The following is a 6176-nucleotide window of genomic DNA, read 5'->3' on the forward strand; positions in this document are numbered from 1 at the left end:
AGCGGCGCATGCGTTACACAGAGTACGCACAAAGTGCTGGTGCGACCGGGACAGGGGGTATCAGAAATGGGGCGGAAAAGTGGTGACTGGGAGGTGGCCAGAGCACGCGGGTGTTATAGGAGTATCGCAGCGATAGTGATTGGGGGCCTCATTCAGACTCATTTCAAAAGCAAAATCTTTCTCTAATGGGCAAAACCATGGCCCTCATTCCGTTGATGAGTTGATCGCTCGCAAGGCGAATTTAGCAGAGTTGCTCACGCTAAGCCTACGCCTACTGGGAGTGTATCTTAGCTTCTTAAAATTGCGACCGATGTATTCGCAATATTGCGATTACACACCTCGTAGCAGTTTCAGAGTAGCTTCAGACTTACTCGGCATCTGCGATCAGTTCAGTGCTTGTCGTTCCTGGTTGACGTCATAAACACACCCAGCGTTCGCCCAGACACTCCTCCGTTTCTCCGGCCACTCCTGCGTTTTTTCCGGAAACGGTAGCGTTTTTATCCACACGCCCCGAAAACGCCGTGTTTCCGCCCAGTAACACCCATTTCCTGTCAATCACACTACGATCGCCGGAGCGAAGAAAAAGCCGTGAGTAAAAATACTATCTTCATTGTAAAATTACTTGGCGCAGTCGCAGTGCGAATATTGCGCATGCGTACTAAGCGGAATTTCACTGCGATGCGATGAAAATTACCGAGCGAACGACTCGGAATGAGGGCCCATGTGCACTGCAGGGGGGGCAGATGTAACATGTGCAGAGAGAGTTAGATTTGGGTGGGTTATATTGTTTCTGTGCAGGGTAAATACTGGCTGCTTTATTTTTACACTGCAATTTAGATTTCAGATTGAACTCACCTCACCCAAATCTAACTCTCTCTGCACATGTTACATCTGCCCCCACTGCACTGCACATGGGCCCTCATTCCGAGTTGTTCGCTCGGAGTTTTTCATCGCATCGCAGTGAGAATTCTCTTAGTGCGCATGCGCAATGTTCGCACTGCGACTGCGCCAAGTAACTTTACTATGAAGAAAGTAAGTTTACTCACGGCTTTTTCATCGCTCCGACGTTCGCATTGTGATTGACAGGAAATGGGTGTTACTGGGCGGATGCACGGCGTTTTAGGGGCGTGTGGCTGGAAACGCTACCGTTTCCGGAAAAAACGCAGGAGTGGCCGGAGAAACGGCGGGAGTGCCTGGGCGAACGCTGGGTGTGTTTATGACGTCAGCCAGGAACGAAAAGCACTGAACTGATCGCACAGGCAGAGTAAGTCTGAAGCTACTCAGAAACTGCTAAGTAGTTAGTAATCGCAATATTGCGCCTACGTCGGTCGCAATTTTAAGAAGCTAAGATTCACTCCCAGTAGGCGGCGGCTTAGCGTGTGTAACTCTGCTACATTCGCCTTGCGAGCGAACAACTCGGAATGAGGGCCATGGTTTTGCACATTAGAGAAAGATTTTGCGTGTTTGATCCATGCTGAATCCGGCCCTAGAAGTGTGTATGGGACACAGACAAGCAGACCGCATGTTGGCCCTCATTCCGAGTTGTTCGCTCGCTAGCTGCTTTTAGCAGCATTGCACACGCTAAGCCGCCGCCTACTGGGTGTGAATCGTAGCTTATCAAAATTGCGAACGAAAGGTTCTCTAAATTTCGAATAGAAATTACTTTGCTCGAGACTTACTCCTTCAGTGCGATCAGTTCAGTGCTTGTCGTTCCTGGTTTGACGTCACAAACACACCCAGCGTTCGCCCAGACACTCCTCCGTTTCTCCAGCCACTCCCGCGTTTTTCCCAGAAACGGTAGCGTTTTTTCGCACACACCCATAAAACGGCCAGTTTCCGCCCAGAAACACCCACTTTCTGTCAATCACATTACGATCACCAGAACGAAGAAAAAACCTCGTAATGCCGTGAGTAAAATACCTAACTGCATAGCAAATTTACTTGGCGCAGTCGCACTGCGGACATTGCGTTTGCGCAGTTTGCGGAAAATCCCTGCGATGCGAAGAAAATTACCGAGCGAACAACTCGGAATGACCCCCGTTATACTGACACATGGCTTATGGGGGTCTGAGTGGGTACTGGGTAGGAGGAGACAGGGAAATAAGATAAATGGAAAACATGGCGTGTGGAAGCGGAGATATTATCGCAGTGTTCTGTCTGATGTTACAGTCCCATCGTGTCCTGCATCTCCCGATGTGACATTGGACGGTGGACGCTCTGTCTGCGTGAGAAGCGACCATTCAGGAATTGTGCTGGATACGTTCTCAGGCTTCTACGCCATAGACGGGCCGCTGACTGTAATAAGCTCTTCAGATGGTAGAAATCGGTTTCCGATGTTTGTAATAATTTATCCGGTTACATGATAGTGACATTATATTTTATGATGTCAGAAAGTTTCACTCTGCGGTTGTACATCATCAACGAGAGCGGTGCCAGCCTGGGGTGAGGGCGCAGGCAGCACTCTCACCCCAGAACTGCCTCTCGCCCATTACCATTCCGCCTGCTCCCAGCACAATGTGCTCCTTCCGCTGTCCCTGTCCTGACCTCCCCTCCTCTGTCACCGGACCTCTCGTTGTGTAATCCCTGCAATGCTGTGATCCCAGCTGTGCAGTGTCTGCAGTCCCTGGGAATGGCGTGCCCCTGCCACAACCCTGGGATCTCCCGCGCTCTCTACCGCTCTGTGTAGGGGATATTCACTTAGTCCTAGTTGCACAAGAAACATACTTGTGCACAAAAAGCAAAAACTTCTGACCGTATCTGCTATTTTATTCTTTGTTGCGATGCCGCAAAGCGAATTCATGTTTCCAAATCTGATTTTCCTCAGAGGCTCTGGGGCAGATTTGAAACCAGCGAGGTGCTTAAATCCCTCAGCGACATAGAGTAGATCTATGTAGATGAAGACAGAGCTATTCTGGTGCACAAAATATATTTACTAAAAAACCTGCAGCGTTCCCAACATCTCGATTAACCTGCAAAGTCCCCAGCATCTCCTGACTAACCTGCAGAGTCCCCAGCATCTCCTGACCTGCAGAGTCCCCGGCATCTCCTGACTAACCTGTAGAGTTCCCGGCATCTCCTGACTAACCTGCTGAGTACCCGTCATCTCCTGACTAACCTGGTGATTCTCCAGCATCTCCTGACTAACCTGTAAAGTCCAAAGCACCTCCTGACTAACCTGCAAAATCCCCAGCATCTCCTGACTAACCTGCAGAGTCCCCGGCATCTCCTGACTAACCTGCAGAGTCCCCAGCACCTCCTGGCTAACCTGCAGAGTCCCCGGCATCTCTTGACTAACCTGCAGAGTCACCAGCATCTCCTGACTAACCTGCAGAGTCCCCAGCATCTCCTGACTAACATTCTGCCAGATGGGACAGGTGGGAGAGCGTGTTCTGCAGACGGACATGTGGGAGAGAGTATTCTGCGGACGGTGCAGGTGGGAGAGAGTATTCTGCGGACGGTGCAGGTGGGAGCGAGCCTTTATAACAGGACAGGTTGAAGACAGCGTTCTGTTGGATTGGACAGGTGGGAGAGCGTTCTGCTGGACGGGACAGATGGGAGCGAGCGTTCTGCCAGACGGGACAGGTTGAAGAGAGCATTCTGCTGGACGGGACAGGTTGGAGAGCGTTCTGCCGGAAGGGACTGGTGGGAGCGAGCCTTCAGAACGGGACAGGTGGGAGAGAGCCTTCAGAACAGGAAAAGTGGGAGAGCGTTCTGCTGGACGGGACAGGTGGGAGCGAGCCTTCATAACAGGACAGGTGGGAACGAGCTTTCTGCCCGATGGGACAGGTTGAAGAGAGCATTCTGCTGGATGGGACAGGTGGGAGAGCGTTCTGCCGGAAGGGATTGGTGGTAGCGAGCCTTCGGAACAGGACAGGTGGGAGAGCGTTCTGCCGGGACAGGTGGGAGCGAGCCTTTAGAACAGGACAGGTGGGAGAGCGTTCTGCCGGAAGGGACAGGTGGGAGAGAGCCTTTAGAATGGGACAGGTGGGAGAGCGTTCTGCCAGAAGGGACAGGTGGGAGAGAGCCTTTAGAACAGGACAGGTGGGAGAGCGTTCTGCCAGAAGGGACAGGTGGGAGAGAGCCTTTAGAACAGGACAGGTGGGAGAGCGTTCTGCCAGAAGGGACAGGTGGGAGAGAGCCTTTAGAACGGGACAGGTGGAAGAGCGTTCTGCCAGAAGGGACTGGTGGGAGAGATCCTTTAGAACGGGACAGGTGGGAGAGCGTTCTACAAGAAGGGACAGGTGGGAGAGAGCCTTAAGAACGGGACAGGTGGGAGAGCGTTCTGCCAGAAGGGACAGGTGGGAGAGAGCCTTTAGAACAGGACAGGTGGGAGAGCGTTCTGCCAGAAGGGACTGGTGGGAGAGATCCTTTAGAACAGGACAGGTGGGAGAGCGTTCTGCCGGAAGGGATTGGTGGTAGCGAGCCTTCGGAACAGGACAGGTGGGAGAGCGTTCTGCCGGGACAGGTGGGAGCGAGCCTTTAGAACAGGACAGGTGGGAGAGCGTTCTGCCGGAAGGGACAGGTGGGAGAGAGCCTTTAGAATGGGACAGGTGGGAGAGCGTTCTGCCAGAAGGGACAGGTGGGAGAGAGCCTTTAGAACAGGTCAGGTGGGAGAGCGTTCTGCCAGAAGGGACAGGTGGGAGAGAGCCTTTAGAACAGGACAGGTGGGAGAGCGTTCTGCCAGAAGGGACAGGTGGGAGAGAGCCTTTAGAACGGGACAGGTGGAAGAGCATTCTGCCAGAAGGGACTGGTGGGAGAGATCCTTTAGAACGGGACAGGTGGGAGAGCGTTCTACAAGAAGGGACAGGTGGGAGAGAGCCTTAAGAACGGGACAGGTGGGAGAGCGTTCTGCCAGAAGGGACTGGTGGGAGCGAGCCTTTAGAACAGGACAGGTGGGAGAGCGTTCTGCCGGAAGGGACTGGTAGGAACGAGCCTTTAGAACAGGACAGGTGGGAGAGCGTTCTGCCGGAAGGGACAGGTGGGAGAGAGCCTTTAGAACAGGACAGGTGGGAGAGCGTTCTGCCAGAAGGGACAGGTGGGAGAGAGCCTTTAGAACGGGACAGGTGGGAGAGCGTTCTGCCAGAAGGGACAGGTGGGAGAGAGCCTTTAGAACGGGACAGGTGGGAGAGCGTTCTGCCAGAAGGGACAGGTGGGAGAGAGCCTTGAGAACAGGACAGGTGGGAGAGCGTTCTGCCAGAAGGGACAGGTGGGAGCGAGCCTTTAGAACGGGACAGGTGGGAGAGCGTTCTGCCAGAAGGGACAGGTGGGAGAGAGCCTTTAGAACGGGACAAGTGGGAGAGCGTTCTGCCAGAAGGGACAGGTGGGAGAGAGCCTTTAGAACAGGACAGGTGGGAGAGCGTTCTGCCAGAAGGGACAGGTGGGAGAGAGCCTTTAGACCGGGACAGGTGGAAGAGCGTTCTGCCAGAAGGGACTGGTGGGAGAGATCCTTTAGAACGGGACAGGTGGGAGAGTGTTCTACAAGAAGGGACAGGTGGGAGAGAGCCTTAAGAACGGGACAGGTGGGAGAGCGTTCTGCCAGAAGGGACTGGTGGGAGAGAGCCTTTAGAACAGGACAGGTGGGAGAGCGTTCTGCCAGAAGGGACTGGTGGGAGCGAGCCTTTAGAACAGGACAGGTGGGAGAGCGTTCTGCCGGAAGGGACTGGTGGGAACGAGCCTTTAGAACAGGACAGGTGGGAGAGCGTTCTGCCGGAAGGGACAGGTGGGAGAGAGCCTTTAGAACAGGACAGGTGGGAGAGCGTTCTGCCAGAAGGGACAGGTGGGAGAGAGCCTTTAGAACAGGACAGGTGGGAGAGCGTTCTGCCAGAAGGGACAGGTGGGAGAGATCCTTTAGAACGGGACAGGTGGGAGAGTGTTCTACAGGAAGGGACAGGTGCGAGAGAGCCTTAAGAACGGGACAGGTGGGAGAGCGTTCTGCCAGAAGGGACTGGTGGGAGAGAGCCTTTAGAACAGGACAGGTGGGAGAGCGTTCTGCCAGAAGGGACAGGTGGGAGAGAGCCTTTAGAACGGGACAGGTGGGAGAGCGTTCTGCCAGAAGGGACAGGTGGGAGAGAGCCTTTAGAACGGGACAGGTGGGAGAGCGTTCGGCCAGAAGGGACAGGTGGGAGAGAGCCTTTAGAACGGGACAGGTGGGAGAGCGTTCAGCCAGAAGGGACAGG

This window comes from Pseudophryne corroboree, chromosome 8 (genome assembly GCF_028390025.1).
Source record: "Pseudophryne corroboree isolate aPseCor3 chromosome 8, aPseCor3.hap2, whole genome shotgun sequence".
Lineage (NCBI taxonomy): Eukaryota > Metazoa > Chordata > Amphibia > Anura > Myobatrachidae > Pseudophryne > Pseudophryne corroboree.